This window comes from Triticum aestivum, chromosome 5A, assembly GCF_018294505.1.
Source record: "Triticum aestivum cultivar Chinese Spring chromosome 5A, IWGSC CS RefSeq v2.1, whole genome shotgun sequence".
Taxonomy (NCBI): Eukaryota; Viridiplantae; Streptophyta; class Magnoliopsida; order Poales; family Poaceae; genus Triticum; species Triticum aestivum.
The window spans coordinates 189,934,293-189,952,047 of NC_057806.1; positions in this window are offsets into that span (position 1 = coordinate 189,934,293).

The following is a 17,755-nucleotide window of genomic DNA, read 5'->3' on the forward strand; positions in this document are numbered from 1 at the left end:
AAGCAACCCCCTTGAGCATTTCGATAAATCCCACTCTCTCGCTCCTGCTCCTTATACTGCATTAGGACAACAACGATTCAACTGCTACTTTTCTGCTGCGGTAGTTGAACCCATTCCTCTGCATGACCTGTCATTGCCACAGTAAATAGTTGAAACCCACTAGCATGAGTAGGAGTTGCTTGAGCCTTGATGTGCCTACTCATCCATGCTTGATTTTTTTATGCCAGCTATGTTTAGAGTTGTGTCAGGTCTGATTCATCGGGAATGAATCGGAGTGGTGAACATGTCCTACCGATAAAGGCTAAGTGTGTGAACACGTTTTGCTAAAGGTAGCGATGAGAGGCCATGTAGGAGTACATGGTGGGTTGTCTCATTGGAACCGTCCCTAAGCATTGAGTTCTGTGTATGTTGTCCAAGTCCAGTTACTACCACACATTGGGTTCCGGTCATCCGGCCCCTCTCGGCTTATTAATCCACTTGATCTCTGTCTAGGAGTTGCAACTAGTTTCTGGCGTTTGTAGATAGTGCTACTTGTCTACCAGGTGGTGTCCGATGGGACGGGCTTGAAATAGACTAGGCACCGTGGCACGGTGTACCAAGTGGCACCCGGATGGTGGGCTTGGGAACCCTGCACACATCGTTTGTGTCCGTACTGGAGACTTCGGCCGGAACTCCTTGCGGATGGAACTCGAGTAGGCGATAAACCTAGACGAGAGACTTGTGTGGTTAGTCAGGTCGTGGCCAACACCCTCGCCCGGCTTCCGCTTGAAGGTTGCCGAGGTACATGACGTGTACAGGGCTATAAGTGGCGAGAGCGTGTGTGAAGAAGTACATCCCTGCAGGGTCAACATTATCTATTCAAATAGCCGTTTTCCTCGGATATGGAAACTTGGAGGACTTATGTAGTACATAGACAACTTGAAGTGGATGCTCTAAAATCCGCAAGATAAGCGTGAGTGCTATGGATGGCCTTCTCGTAGGGAGACGGGAATGGATCCGTAGTGGACTATTGATATGGTGAATATGTGGACTCATGTGCGTCTTCTCACCTCAAAGAAGTTTCTGATACTCGTAGTATAGGTTAGCCACTGAGTCAAAGCTGGCTTGCTGCTGTTAAAACTCCACCACCCCCTTTGTTGATAATGTTGCATATGTAGATAGTTCTGATGTAAGACTTGCTGAGTACCTTCGTACTCACGTTTGCTTATTTCTGTTTTGTAGTTGGTTACACTAGTGACTTCGACGGGTAGCTTGTATCCCAGCTACGATCTTGTACCCTTGGGAGGGTCGTGTTTAGTCAGGCTTCTTAGTCTTTTCCTTTTGTAGTTGTCTGTACTCAGACATGTAATGCTTCCGTTGCTTGTATGCTCTGAATGATGTGTCATCAGACCCCTGTTTGTATTGAATGCTATGCGGCTCTTCTGGGCCTTTATCTATATGAGTTTGAGTTATGTTGTGATGCCATGTTGTACAGCACATACCTGCATGTTATGCGTACATGTAACGTGTATTGCTATGTGTGGGATCCGACAACCTAGTTGTTTACCTCTGGTAGCCTCTCTTATGGGGAAATGTAGTCTTGTGCTTCCATGAGCCATAGTAGTCCGCTACAGCCCGGTTCACCGGAGTCCTGCTAGCCCAGCACTACTGTTCCGGAACACTTGACTGGCCAGAATGTGATTCACTTCGTTCCTGTGCCTGTCCCTTCGGGGAAATGTCACGCAGTGACATCCGGAGTCCTGTTAGCCCAGTGCTACAGCCCGGATTTATACGCTGTTGACCGACATGCTCGAGGTTGATTCATCTATGCCTGTCCCTGTAAGTTAGTGCTACTTTGGGTTCACGACTAGTCATGTCGGCCCGGGTTCTTTGTCATATGGATCCTAGCGACACTATCATATACGTGAGCCAAAAGGTGCAAACGGTCCCGGGCAAGGTAAGGTGGCACCCGTGGGAATACCGTGCGTGAGGTCGCAAAGTGATATGAAGTGTTACATGCTAGATCGGTGTGACTTAGGGTCGGGGTCCCAACACATATCCTGGGGACTACGCACACAACCAGGATCAAGAGAATTAAACCATATCTTAGCATCACCGTTTAATGAGAATGGAAATAATTTAAGGATATAATAATAGCGAGTTTTCTCATCATTAGTGAATAGGGTGGCTATATCATTTAATTTAGTAAGATGTGCCACAACAGTTTCAGATTCATAGCCATAGAAAGGACCAGATTCAACCAAAGTAATTAACTCGGGATCAACTAAGAAATCATAATCCTATCAGTAATAAAGATAGGTGAAGTAGCATAAGAAGGATCATATTTCATTCAAGAATTGAGAGATTTTTCTTTCAGCTTAGCTAATAACTTCTTAAGATCGATTCTATCATTGCAAGCAAGAAAGTCTCTAGCAATTTCTTCATCCATAACGTAACCATCAGGAACAACAGACAATTCATACCTAGGGACAGAATCTTCATCATCACTTTCATCAATATTATCAGTTTCAATAATTTCATTCTCTCTAGCCCTAGAAAGTTGTTCATAAAGAAGTTCACCTAGTGGCATAGTAGTATCAAGCATAGAAGTAGTTTCATCATAAGTATCATGCAAAGCCGAAGTGGCATTATCAATAATATGCGACATATCAGAATGAGTAGCAGGTGTAGGTGTCGCATGTTTACCCAAAACAGAAGGTGAATCAAGTGCAGAGCTAGATGGTAGTTCCTTACCTCCCCTTGTAGTTGAGGGAAAAATCTTGGGTCTTTGATCTTTCAAGTTCTTCATAATGATAAGAAGATATAAATCCCAAATGACTCAAAGAATAGAGCTATGCTCCCCGGCAACGGCGCCAGAAAATGTTCTTGATAACCCACAAGTATAGGGGATCGCAACAGTTTTCGAGGGTAGAGTATTCAACCCAAATTTATTGTTTCGACACAAGGGGAGCCAAATAATATTCTCAAGTATTAGCAGCTGAGTTGTCAATTCAACCACACCTGGAAAATATCTGTAGCAAAGTATTTAGTAGCAAAGTAATATGATAGTAGTGGTAACAGTGGCAAAAGGTAACGATAGAAAAAGTAATATTTTTGGGTTTTGTAGTGATTGTGACAGTAGCAGCGGAAAAGTAAATAAGCGAAGAACAATATAGGAAAAGCTCGTAGGCATTGGATCGGTGATGGAAAATTATGCCGGATGTGATCGATCATGTAATAGTCATAACCTAGGGTGACACAGAACTAGCTCCCGTTCATCAATGTAATGTAGGCATGTATTCCGAATATAGTCATACGTGCTTATGGAAAAGAACTTGCATGACATCTTTTGTCCTACCCTCCCGTGCCAGCGGGGTCCTATTGGAAACTAAGGGATATTAAGGCCTCCTTTTAATAGAGTACCAGACCAAAGCATTAACACATAGTGGAAGATGAACTCCTCAAACTACGTCGTCACCGGTACGTATCCCAATTATTGTCAGTTCGGGCTTAACGGATCATAACACATAATAGGTGACTATTGACTTGCAAGATAGGATCAAGAACACTCATATATTGATGAAAACATAATAGGTTTAGATCTGAAATCATGGCACTCGGGCCCTAGTGACAAGCATTAAGCATAGCAAAGTCATAGCAGCATCAATCTCAGAACATAGTGGATACTAGGGATCAAACCCTAACAAAACTAACTCGATTACATGATAAATCTCATCCAACTCATCACCGTCCAGCAAGCCTATGACGGAATTACTCATGCACGGCGGTGAGCATCATGAAATTGGTGATGGGGGAAAGTTGATGATGACGATGGTGACGGATTCCCCTCTCCGGAACCCCGAACGGACTCCAGATCAGCCCTCCCGAGAGAGTTTAAGGCTTGGCGGCGGCTTCGTATCGTAAAACGCGATGAATCCTTCTCTCTGATTTTTTCTCCCCAAAAGTGAATATATGGAGTCAAGGTTGAGGTCGGTGGAGCGTTAGGGTGCCCACGAGGAAGGGGGGCACGCCCAGGGGGTAGGGCGCGCCCCCCACCCTCGTGGACATGGTGTGGGCCCCCTGACGTGGATCTTCCTTCCAGTATTTTTTATATATTCTAAAAATAATTTCCGTTTATTTTCAGGTCATTCTGAGAACTTTTATTTCTACACAAAAATAACATCATGGCAATTCTGCTGAAAACAGCGCCAGTCCGGGTTAGTTCCATTCAAATCATGCAAGTTAGAGTCCAAAACAAGGGCAAAAGTGTTTGGAAAAGTAGATACATCGGAGACGTATCACCCCCCTGCGTCCACTCTTGGGGAAAGTTCGGCGCCGGCGACAAGGAGGGGAACCACGATGACAGGGTTCTCGCGGGACCCCTCTAGGCCAACCAGACACATCCCTCATTCGTCAAAGAGGGGCATATGCCCCGCGAACTCCACCATGTTCAAGCAGCAATACAAGAGACAGCCCATCGGTGGCATATCGGCTGGCGAGGGGTCGCCCGCCAGGACCTCGAGCACCATTCTTCGTGCCTTGAGCGGAAGCTCTGATTCCTAAAGCCTCATACGATCCGGCCCAACAGAAAGGGCCCACATCGGCTGGGAATGGCGCTGGAGTGGGGCGACGCGGCATCAGAGGAACTCCTTCATCACCATAGGTGCGGTCAAGCCAAAGGTCTTTCGACCTCCTCAGCCAGTACCAGACGAAGGCGAGGCGGGGGCTCGTAAGCTTCTCGTGAGCCCAGCCGCAGCAGGGGACGGCGGGCGCAGACGGAGGCAAGAGCAAAGGGCTGAGCACTCCGACATCCACATACACCCAATGCATCCGGAACCCGCTTGTGGACGGTGGGAGTTCAAAGTCAATCCCCGAGTCGGCCGTCGCCGCCACGGCCTAGAAGCTCAGGCACCCTGAGCACTTTCGGGGGTCGGTCAGGTGCAGCGAGAAGAAATGGCGTAGAAGGGCCATGGAGCGGGCGATGCCCATCGTGGCCTCGTAGAAAAAGGCAAAGATGACAAGAAGAGCAACATATTGGGGATCTAAGTGCAGCAGATGAATCTGGTAATGGGAAAGCATGGCGTTGAAGAAGGTGGAGAAGGGGGGATCAGACCGGCTCATAAGGCGTCGACGAAGAACTGGACCTCGGTGGCTGCTCGATCAACAGAAGCTCAAGACGCCGGCAAGGCCGTCGTCCCTCCCCATTCGTTGAAGCTGGTGGCGAGTGCAAGGAGGACCTTGTCCATGGCTTCCTCATTGAGCACCCGCGATCGGCCGACGGCGTGGTCGACGACAGGAGGCGGGTTGGCTGAGGACAGGGGCTTCTTCCCTTTCTCCGTCCGGTTCGGCGCCATGACGATGGGGAGGACTGAGCTCAGGTTGGATTGGGAGAGGAAGCTGAGGTTCGGGGAAGTGAAGGAGTTGGGGGTGCGTTGCCAGCAAGGGGGAAATAACTGTGTGGGATGCCGTGGCCGCCTAGCCAGGCGAATACCAAGGCTGCATGGGGAAGAGGGGCCGCCCACGTCCAATCAATCGCCATGCGTCAGCTGGGCCGCAGGCTATTGGGGCCCGCGGTGCTCCGCACTTGCCCTTTGGCTTCACCTCGAAGCCCAGGCCGAGCGCGCCTTGGGCCCGCGGGCTACTATCGGCCTTCTGGGAACGGAGGTCCCCAGACTTTCCTACCTGCGGCCCGCGGCACGGCTCCACCAGCGGCCCTGTATGACCCATCTTCACCAGCAAACACTCAAGACCCTCGCGAGGGGCCAAGACTCACGAGGCGGACGATGCAAGACCTCCTTAGGGACGGCCTCACCAGGATGGCTCTCGAGGGGCGGAGAGATCAAGGCAAGGGACACCTCGCCAGGTTTGCGTGACGCAAGCCATGATGACTGGAGCCAGGCGGGCGCCATCGCGCGCAGTGTCCTCGTTTCCTCTTTGGTGCTAAGGGGGCAAGCGCAGGCGAGGAGTCCTGAGGCATCAGGCAAAGGTTTCCATATCGGTGCAACAAGACCAAGACAGCAGGACGAAGTTCACAGTGGAGCCCAAGACGGCGTCACCGTCGGAGCCTTGGGTAGGCGAAGGCTACTTTTGTCATGATAGCTTGTACTAGTTGTCTCCCTTCGAATTTGGCCGTTGTGGGATCCCTTCCATCTCAATATTTGGGAAGAGGACCAGGGCCTCTATAAATAAGACTAGCCACCACCATAGGGAGGGCGGCGAATCAGAATCAGAGAGAGAGAGAAAGAGAGCATCAACTCACCAAGCACAAGAACACCTCACCTCGCGAGGATGTTCTTCCCTTGTAGTTGTTCATCCTCAGCCCAAGAGGCAATCCACCACACCACACTGGAGTAGGGTATTACACCACAATGGTGGCCCGAACCAGTATAAATCTTGTGTCTCGTGTTCTTTGGGTTCGTCGAGCTAGGCCGTGAGATCATAGAGTGTGCGAGCTACAGAGTGGGAGAGATCTTTGTGCGCACCCCAGTGTTTGAACCTCAAGGGTTTTACCGGAAACTGAAATCCGATAGTATCAACAATAAATACCATGAAAGAACACATCAATAACATGACCAAATAAATACTTAACCAACTAACAACAAAGGAACAATGCATATTAACGGTACTCGGTGACCGATGTTATTCATGCAACGAAGAGCATGACCAACCCAACATGTACAACTATCAAGCATGACCAATATGAAAGTAATACTAGTAGGAAGAACATGATGACAGAGTGCAAGAAAACATAGCATGACGCTAATCACCGATCCATAAGCATAACCGAAATAATGAGAGCAGTAGCAAAACAAACATATAGTTATTAAAGATTCATGTTGAAAACCAAAGCTACTACACGGCTATAATGCAAATGGTGGTTGTGGCTTTCCTGGGGATGAAGGGTACACTAGGGAGAAGTGCGGAACGATTGCGGAAGGATTCACCGGAAACACTTCTCTCTCGAAAGGGGCTGGTTAATGGAAAGGGAAAAATGGTCATTTTCAGTATAGCAAAACATAATGAAAGTGAAACCAACAGAACAGGCTCGATGAGACGAAGAAGTAGGCTTTGGAATCACCTCAAACGGAGTTACGGTTGCGGAGTTATGAGGTGTGGAAGATCAGGGACCAATCTGTGAATATTTTTATCGCCAACGGGTGCCTGGGAGGAAAAACTAAAAGCGCCTTCGGGCCAAACACATTTTCTATAAGGGAAAGCGCATTTAGAGCCGCAGTAGAGGAAAATACGTTTTCCGGAAGAGAGAACGCATTTTTGGCAAAGAAGGAAAGGAATATGTTTTCATCAAACGAAAACGCACTCACCAGAAACTGTTTCCACTTGCCACGTGGGATGAGGCGCCTGGGCCACTAGCGCATGGGGCCCAAGGGTAGGGGGTCGGCTGCATGAGAGCTCATCTCCTTCCTCCCGCTCCGGTGCTCCCGTGAAACAGAGAGGGAGTAGGGGAGGCGGCTAGGGGCCGACCGTCTCTGGCCGAGCAGAGACCACTGGCGGGACCAGCGCGGCGAGGGGGTTCCATCTAGAGGGAGCATGGCCACTGGGGAGGTGCGGGGAGGGGGGAGGGGTGGCGCCATGGGGATCATGAGGGCGGCAGTGGTGGTGGTGGTTTCGGTGTGGCGACTATCTCCGACAAGGGGCAAGTGGGTGGGGCGGCTCAGCAGGACAGGGGGGAGTCGGTGGACATGGTAGGAGGAAGAGAGGAGGCTCGGTTTGGTCGGAACCAAGCCGAGGCCGAGGCGGCCATGGAGGACAGAGGCGAACTCCGCTGAGATGTGGCGATCCTGGTGACCAAATGAGGCGAGGGAGAGATGGGTGAGGTGCGGGAGGACTCGGGCTCGCCTTATATAGGCACGGAGGATGGCTCTAGAGCCTCACGGGTGAGCTCATGCCAAGCTCTAATGGAGGACAGAGGCTGGACGCGGCACGGGCATGGCGCTAGCGGCACATTTATAGCGAACAATGGCGAGGCATCGACACAGGGCGACATAGGGCCCAATTATTTCAAGATATGAAGATGCTCAAAAAGTTTCATGTCATTTGGACGTGCCAAAGTAGCACTTGCTTCATATAGCTTTGCTCTATACAGAAACTTGGAAAACATGCACGGGGCAAATGATGTAATGGATTGAGCCAAATTTTGGTGGAGAGTGTTTATATAGGTAGGAGCAGGCCCTGGAAAATTTTCAGCAATAATGGATCAATATAAAATGTACTTGCTTCACTAACTGAAAATTTGGACAGAAGCAAAGATTTGAAGTTGTGCTCACATGGGTGCATTGCATGAGCTCAAATCTTGAGGAGGGTGATGATTTGATTATATGAAGGACCATGCAAAATTTCCACTCAATAGGATTAACCTAACTAGTACTTCCTTCACAACCAATTCCCTCGGACAGGAACTATGAAAAATTTCTCAAGAATATTCACTGGGCAAATTAAGTTGACTTTTGGCATGAGGCAATTATATGGACATTAAAAGGTGTCCAATAAGTTTGAGGTCAATTAGGCAAAGGTAAATGCCACTTGCTTCACAAACTGCCATTCAGGACAAAATAGGAAAGGAATTAATTGAGCATGATGGGAAACATGGCTAATGAAATATTTTTCCATATTTGAGGAAGATATTACCCAAAAAAATTATGAGAATTATTTGGGAATTTTTGGAGTGATAGAAATATAGGTTGCTTCACAACCTAAGGAAAATTGGGTTATTCCTTTAGTATAAAAGGAATATTCCCAAGGAAAAGAATATTGGGGTTTGGTCCAAGATGGAAATGGCAAGGTCTTGGGAAGGGTTTAAGGATGACAAGCCACTCTGGAAAGAAAGAAGAGGTCATATTCTTCAGTTTCCAGACCACATAGCCACGGAAAAAGAAAACTCAAGCAAAAAACCTCAGAAAAACAAAAGAAAAAGAAAGGGCCAAAAATCAGGCTGTGACATCAGGTTTTGGTCATAACGATATATAATTTTTATCAGACCCTACAAGTGTTCAATGAAGACGGCATGGATTGTTTCAAACCATTCCAACCTCGTCATCACGACCAATGTTTGTGTTGCCTTTTTTATTTGACAAAAATTCAGTTTATGCCGCGAAAATAGCAAACTAACTCCAACAGTTGTCAAATTGTAGCACGGGGCTTCTGATGGCATATATTACACATGGAAAAAAATTCAAGCCCAAAATATGTGTAAAAACTGAAAAGTGCAATGTCGTATTTCTACGCAACGAATATTTATGAAAGACATATTTTACATGTGTAGGCTTTGGGCTGGCGGGTGGCCCTGCGTGCCCGCCGTTGCTGTTTTTGCAGTGGCGGGTACCACGTGCTACTCGCCGTGTGTTAACCGAAAACATGCGCCCACTACCGCCCCCTCCCCGTGCATAGTTTCAAAACATACCTAATATGTTCCCATGTTCTCTCCCACCTCTCGTGTGCTCGTCCACTGCAACCGCCGCTGGCCGCCGCGCACCTCTCTCTACTCTCACGCGCTCCGGTCCGCCTCCATGCACCTCTCTTGTCACGCCCAATATGCGATCCTATCCAAGAGGACCTCGAGGGTCCCACCAAGGATAGAGCCGCATATTGAAACGCTTTGCAAGGTGAATATCATTACATCGTACCATTACATAATAGATGGGAATACATACAAAGGCATACAAAATGACACATGAATACATCAAACACCATACATGAGAATAACATCCGACTATGGATGAAACAAAAACAGAAACTCAAACGACATCCAGCCTGCTAGCCCAAGCTGCCGACCAGGAACCTATCCCAAGACCGACGACGAAGAAGAAGAACTACAAAACAAGTAAACATCGCTCTCGCGTCATGATCATCGCGTTATCTATACCTGCAACTATTGTTGTAGTAATCTGTGAGCCACGAGGACTCAGCAATCCCATTACCATGGGTATCAAGACTAGCAAAGCTTAATGGGTATGGAAAGGATAAGTGGTGGGGTTGCAGCAAGTGACTAAGCATTGTATGATGGCTAACTTACAAATACAATAATAAGATGAGAAACTACGCAAACGGCCGCAAACTAGTACTGATCAAGAAGTGATCCTGAACTACTTACGTTCAAACATGACCCCACCATGTTCTCTTCTCGACTCACTCGAAAAGAGACGGTCACGGTTACACACGTGGTTGGTGTCTTCTATTTCGGGTCTGATGTCAAGTTCTCTACAACTGGATATTAAAAATTCCCATCTGCCACATAACCGTGGGCATGGCTCTCGAAAGTTTAAACCTTGTAGGGGTGTCCCAACTTAGCCCATGACAAGCTCAAGATCCACGGAGACAATCCTCCATCTTGGGACATCCGATCAAACTTGGGATCCCGGTGCACAAGACATTTCGACAATGGTAAAACAAAACCAGCAAGACCGCCCGATGTGCCGACAAATCTCGATAGGAGCCGCACGTATCTTGTTCTCATGGCACACCGGGTGTGCCAGACGTGAGGTTGGTTGAGACCCTGGTTGCCCAAGGGGCGCCGGACATCGCCCGGTTTGGACCAACACTCGGAGGAGCACTGGCCTGGGGGTTGATTAATTATCCTCGGGTGCTAGCGGGTCCCTATGCAAGTCTTAGTTGTTATTAGGCAAATGGTAAAACCAATGTTGGGCCTTGCTGGAAGAGTTTTATTCAAAGTGAACTATCAAGAGGGGCCCATAAACCCTCATCGTGTTTGGGACGCAAAATCAAGGAACATAACACTGAAACGACAGAAACTAAGGCGGCAAGAGTGGAACAAAACACCAGGTAAAAGGCCGAGCCTTCCACCATTCACCAAGTATATTGATGCATTAATTAAATAAGAGATATTGTGATATCCCATGATATCCATGGCCCAACATGGAACAACCTACAACTAGCAACGCTATAAAAGGGGCTGAGCAAAGCGGTAACATAGCCAAACAATGGTTTGATAGGATGGTGGAAAAGGTTAGATGCTATCATGGCAATTTGGGAGGCTTGATAAACAAGTGGTAGGTCGTGCGACATATAGATAGCATCGAGACAACTAGCACAGCAAAGATAGTAGTGAGATCTAAGGTGATGGTCATGTTGCCTGAAATCCTGCTAGGAATAAGACCGAATCCACGAGGAAGACGAACCAACGTAGTCGAATGAATCCTCATATCGCAACAAAATAGGAACTATCGAGACGAAGCACAACCGGAAAGAAGCAAATAACACGGTAAATATAACACGTAACATGACATGATTCTCATCCAAGTATGATGCATGACAAGGCTACATGATGCTACTCATGGCAAGAGATGATGCATACAAGAATCACACATCAAAGCAAGTTTAAATGAGGTCATAATCAACATACAACAATTTCGGAAACTCCCCATATGCAAATTTCAAAATTGGTACTGATCTGAACAAAACATTAAGTTAAAGTTGTTAAATAGCAAGTTAAAGTGCACCAAGATGATCTACACGTCTTTCTAGTCAAAGTTACATATAAAGTTCATTTAATTCGGAGCTACGGCCTAGAAGATATGAGCAAAACAAGTTAAACATGGCATCGATGCAAAATGCATTCAAACATCAAGCACACATACTCAAGTGAAGGATGCAACGTGACATGATGAATCTACATACAAAACCAAGAAATTTCATATAGGACATGATCAAAACAAAGCAACGGTTCAACACATACACCCGAAACAAGTTTCAAACACAAACTGACCCAAACAGCAACTTGGCACTTTGCAATCAAGGAAACAACATGCTACAGGAAACATATGGGCATAAACTTGATATGCACTTCAAGTACAGATTACATGCTTAAAAAACATCAAGTTTCAGATTCATAGGCATTAGGATTAATCCATTATGATCAATGCAAAAAGCAACTTTATAACACAGATTATGACTAAAAATAGGGCATACGTGTGAGCAGGAATAACATGTTGACATGTTGGAGGCATGAAACAATGATGCTACAGTACAAGAACATAACAAGAAAAAGCATGTCATTTAAGTACATGTTAAGCATGGAAAAACATGATTACTAAGCATCTCCATATAACCTCGAGATGAATGGCATTCATCCAGACAAGATTGCAAATAATAACAGATTCTCAGACTTAGTGAAAAACAGAGTAAGGCTGAAAACAGATTCATGATGCATAATTTTAGACAACAAAAGTATATACTACAAGAACATTTCATGGCATCAAATGGCATGGCAAGCATGTACAGGTAGAGCACTACAAAACATAATCACTGAGTTACTGCTAGAAACCACTAGAACATGCTCAAAACATCATGCCAAGATGGCAAATGATAACAGATTCACAGACTGAAATAAACTGAACATGCCAGCAACAGGGAGAAGTAGACATGTTTGCAAACTTTTTTAACTCAACATAAAGCATATCATGGCATGTGAATACAACCAACAGCAAGAAGGCATATTTGTGCAGCTACTCATGACAAGAACATGGTCATAGGAGGCATAGAACACTAGCTATTCACATGGCAAAACTGAACTTACTGATAATAGACTGACAGAAACATTATTTAGCAATTTTAGAGCATGGTAATGACAATATACACCAGGCCGTAATTGCAAACAAGGGCATGGATGGATATAGCATAACAAGATCTACAAAACATCCTTACTTAGCATCTCCATATTATGCATGGATTCACTAGTAGCATCAAGTTAACATGGCAACATAATATAGCAGGTTCAGACTTAGCAGAAAACACTAAGCTACTGAAATCAGCAATAGCAAGTAGCCTACTTTGCATGCTTGTGCTAGTCACCATGGGGCATATCAAAATAAATGGATTGCACCGCAGCACAGATGGCATGAAGATGCTCCTACAACATGTTGACATGATGCTGAAAACAAATCACACAAAATACTATGAAAAAGATAAATAGGAAATTTATGATAACTTCTAGCATATAACATCATTTAGCACTTTTGCAGTGAGGATTAAGGCATCAAGATCAGCAATAACATGCAAGAAAACTACACCATCATGTAGAGAATATAGAGATGAACATTTTGACATATTATGCACGCAAACCAGAGCAACAAGCATGGAGTTATAGCATGATGAAGGTGCACACATAACATTGAAAATATGGGACTTGGAAGAAATCAACCTCGCTGAAAATGTGGACGGCGTGGACCCGGGATGGAGTTGTACGGCAAGGTGGAGGCGTTTGGTTCATCGAACTGGTGGATCTGGTCCACCTCCATATTCGGCGATGGGGTGGACTCCGGCGACGGTGTGACGATGGGGAGGCATGGGGCGACGGCAGTGAGGAGGCGGCGACGCAGAGGTGGTGTGGGGTGTCGGTGCATCGAGCGATGCGGTGGCATGAGCGAATCCCAAGGTGGCGCCGGCAGCGAGCTGCGAGGCAGTGGTGGCGAGGGCTGGCGGTGGCATGGGGGTGTGGCGGTGGCCGGCGACAGTGAAGCCAGGTGGCTGCGCGGGTGGCAAGCTACGGGCGGCGGCTCCCGTCGGGCGGCGGAGACGAGGTGGCGGCGAGGTGCGGCGCGCCGGTGAGGAGGAGGCGGCGGCAAGCGGCGCGGTGGCCCGGGCGGCTGCGTTGGGCTCGGTGGGCCGGCGCGATGGAGGGCGGCACGGGCGACGTGGCGCGTTGTGATTCGCTGCGGGGCGGCGGCTGGACGCGTTTGGCCAGCGGCGGACGTGTCCGGCGCGGAGAAGTGTTGTATCTTGGGTTTGCCTGAAATTTCAGAGGGGGTGTTTATATAGATTCTGGGAGCTAGGAGAGGGCTATTGAGGTTCGGTTTTCGCCCACACGATCGTGATCCAATGGCGAAGAGCAAGGAGGTGGTTTAGATGGGCTAGTGGGCTATTGTGGAGGGTGCAATGATACAAAGAGAAAGGGGTCTGGTGGTTAACGCGGTTCACCGTTGGGGCATCAAACGACCTCCAAATGGAACGAAATTTGACAGGCGGTCTGTCGGTGGTATACCAAGGCCACTCGAAAAATCATGGCCCATTCCGAGAATGTTTTTCTCCCACTCACGAAACAAGATCTGAGAGGTGCAATGGGTGCATGTGAGAGTCTCGGATGATGAAATGGACAACAGAGAAAACTGGGAAACCCGCACGGATGCAAGGTTTGAAAAACATGCAGATGAAAGGCACATGATGACATGGAAAAGTGCAACATGAAAGCAGATGACATGGCAACGACGGGGAATAACTGGAAGACATCTGGCACATCGGTCTTTGGGCGTTACATCTCTCTACTATCGTGTCATCCAGTCCGAGCACCGTCGCTGCAGCTGTTGTCGGTGCTCATACTCAGCTGCCACCACAGTTGTAGTTTTTCCCCATGGGATCTCGTGGGATGGCATCTTGACAACCTCGCGTCCATCGCTAAGAACCCAGCCGTCTCGTCAAAACCATCGCCAGCATCGCAAATTCTAATTCACATATGTTTCAAGGTATAATTTCACTACATTTTACATTTATATGTTGCACTATTATAGATGATTGTAACGTGTTTGATGAAATGCCGCACAAAGGATATAGATCTTAGAGGTTCTTAGATGTATCTATACAAACATGTGGATGAGGTGGTGTCATTCGATGTAGAATCAGATGGTTGTGTTTGATTTGTAGGACTTAATATGTGTGCCAATGTTTTGATGAAACATTGTTGATTCGTTTCCATTTCGTCAAATTTCTGGTACTCAATATGCCCTACTTTTAGCAAAGGTCATGCCGAATTTTTCAGTCGCCATTCTCTTTCTATGTTCAGTCATACCTTTTTGGTTATGTTATTGCAGTTGGACAAATGGATCCCGGCGCCGGGACATCATCTGACAAGGAACCTCAGTACACCTGACGTGGATGATTCATCCATCCCTGATGTTGAGATGGGCAGCGACAAATAGGTAGAACCAACCACTGGGGCAGAGGACATGAGCCACACTAACGGGACTTCACCCAGCATGGCCGCCACAAAGAAGAGCTACCAAAAGGCAAGGGATCCAAACAAGATTCACAAAGGTATAATTGCAATCACTGAAGTTGGCCCGAGGGGCGAGCGCGTCACCCAGAGGATGCAACAAAAAGGTATAGCAAAATGCTATGTTGCATCTTCTGAAAAACCATCCCGATCGGTAGTAAGGATTTGGTTGGACACAAGGAGAATCTACTACTGGCGTTAAACCGTAGTTATGAATTACCACCTGATGTCAAGAAGTTAGCCAAAGATTATGCAATGTCAAAATAGCCAAAGATATTAAGGGATTGGAAGAGCAGTGCCCGTTGCAATCTAGTTGGTAAGGACTTCGAGACCGTTAAGCGGCTCAATCCAACTATAGATCATGAATAATGGATGATGTTTTGTGAATCCTATGGTAGTGAGTCAAGCAAGGAGATAAGCAATCATTTCCGTAATTTACGGAAAAATCTGCCAGGTAACCACCGTCTGGGCCCGGTGGTTACAAAGCTGCAGAACCCAAGTGGGAGAAGGAGGTAGCGGAATTTATAGCTACGAGTAAGCAACATCCATTCTGGGAACATTGAGATCGTGCTTGGGACTTCTGTTTTCTCAGGTCCCATGCAGTGTAAACCCAGATAGTAAGGAGTTGGTCCTCCCGACATAGGAACTTGGCTCATACTAATTGCTTACCAAAACACATGTATTTTTTGTAACATCAAACAACACTAATAATTTAGTCCCCGCAACTTATTTCTTACGTACCATACTAATTGCTTACCAAAACACATGTATTTTTTGTAGAGAAAAATAAAGAAGGAATTTGGTCCGGGTCCTCATGAATCTCCTCACGAACATATAGGTATGACAACCCTCTTACCCATGTAGTGAACGTGGGTTTTGGGGTTAATAGGAAGCCCAAGACTAGGCACGCGTTGGGAGGGGGTTGTGAACGACGCCTACCCCAAAACCAAAGAACAAAAAAAAATCAGCAGGAAGTACATAAGCAAAACTAAGTTAGATGTAGTAGTAGATGCGGCAGCCGAGAAAAGGTTAGCAGAAATGTTTCTGCATGGCATGGAAAGTCCTACCTAGCAGCATACACCTATCATCACCCATCAGCCACATGCATCTCCCTTTATTCCATGTGGCGCAAGCCAACGTGTAGGAGGTGAAGACAAGGTTTGCCAAGGGTCCAATCATCTCATGTACCGATGGTAGCAGAATGATGCTTGAGGTCGTCCTGTCGTTTGGCATGACGAGGGTATAGGTGCAGGAGGTAGTGAAGAGCTTCAAATATTGGTCGTTGCCTCACCCCCTGAAGACGGCGTCACTATGTTATGGCAGGTGACCCAGAGCCACCTGCTTAAGAGGCTACTACTTCATGAGCTTGTGTTGGTTTTTCCCTTGAAAAGGAAAGGGTGATGCAGCAAAGTAGAGTAAGTATTTCCCTTAGTTTTGAGAACCAACGTATCAATCCAGTAGGAGACAATGAACAAGTCACCAAATACCTGCACAAACAAACACCAACTTGCACCCAATGCAATGAAGGGGTTGTCAATACCTTCATGGCTATTTGCAAAGTGATATCTGATAGAGATGGATAAATGGTAAAGTAATATTTTTGGTATTTTTTGGTTTATAGATCGGAAAGTAAAGGATTGCAAAGGAAGTAAAATAGGAAACTAAAATTGTAGATCAGAAAGCTATATGATGGAAAGTAGACCCGAGGGCTATAGGTTTCATTAGAGGCTTCTCTCAAGATAGAAAATATTACGATGGGTGAACAAATTACAACGAGTAATTGATAGAAAAGCACAAAGTTATGACGATATCTAAGGCAATGATCTTGAATATAGGCATCACGTCTGTGTCAAGTAGACCGGCTGCTGCCTGCATCTACTACTATTACTCCACACATCGACCAACTCCTGTCTGCATCTAGAGTATTAAGTTCATAAGAACAGAGTAACACTTTAAGTAAGATGACATGATGTAGCGGGATAAACTCAAGCAATATGATGAAAACCCCATCTTGTTACCCTCGATGGCAACAATACAATATGTGTCGGTTCCCCTTCTGTCACTAGGATTGAGCACAGCAAGATTGAACCCAAAGCTAAGCACTTCTCGCATTGCAAGAAAAACCAATCTAGTTGGCCAAACCAAATCGATAGTTTAAAGAGACTTGCAAAGATATCAAATCATGCATATAAGAATTCAGAGGAGAATCAAATAATATTTATAGATAAGCTGATCATAAATCCACAATTCATCAGATATCGGCAAACACACCGCAAAAAGGTATTACATCGAATAGATCTCCAAGAACATAGGGGAGAACATGGTATTGAGAATCAAAGAGAGAAAAGAAGCCATCTAGCTACTAGCTATGGACCCATAGATCTGAGGTAAACTACTCACACTTCATTGGAGAGGCAATGGTGTTGATGTAGAAGCCCTTCGTGATCGAATCCCCCTCCTGCAGGACGCCGGAAAAGGCCCCTAGATGGGATCTCATGGGTACAGAAGTTTGTGGCGGTGAGAAAGTGTTTTCGTGGCTCCCCTGGTAGGTTTTGGAATATTTGAGAATATATAGGCGGAAGAAATAGGTTGGTGGAGTCACGAGGGGCCCACAAGGGTGGGGGCGCGCCCTACCCCCCTAGGAGTGCCCTCCGTCCTTGTGGGTGCCTCGTGACTTTCCTAACGTCTACTCCAAGTCCTCTGGATGTCTTCTGGTACAAGAAAAATCATCGCGAAAGTTTCATTCCGTTCGGTATT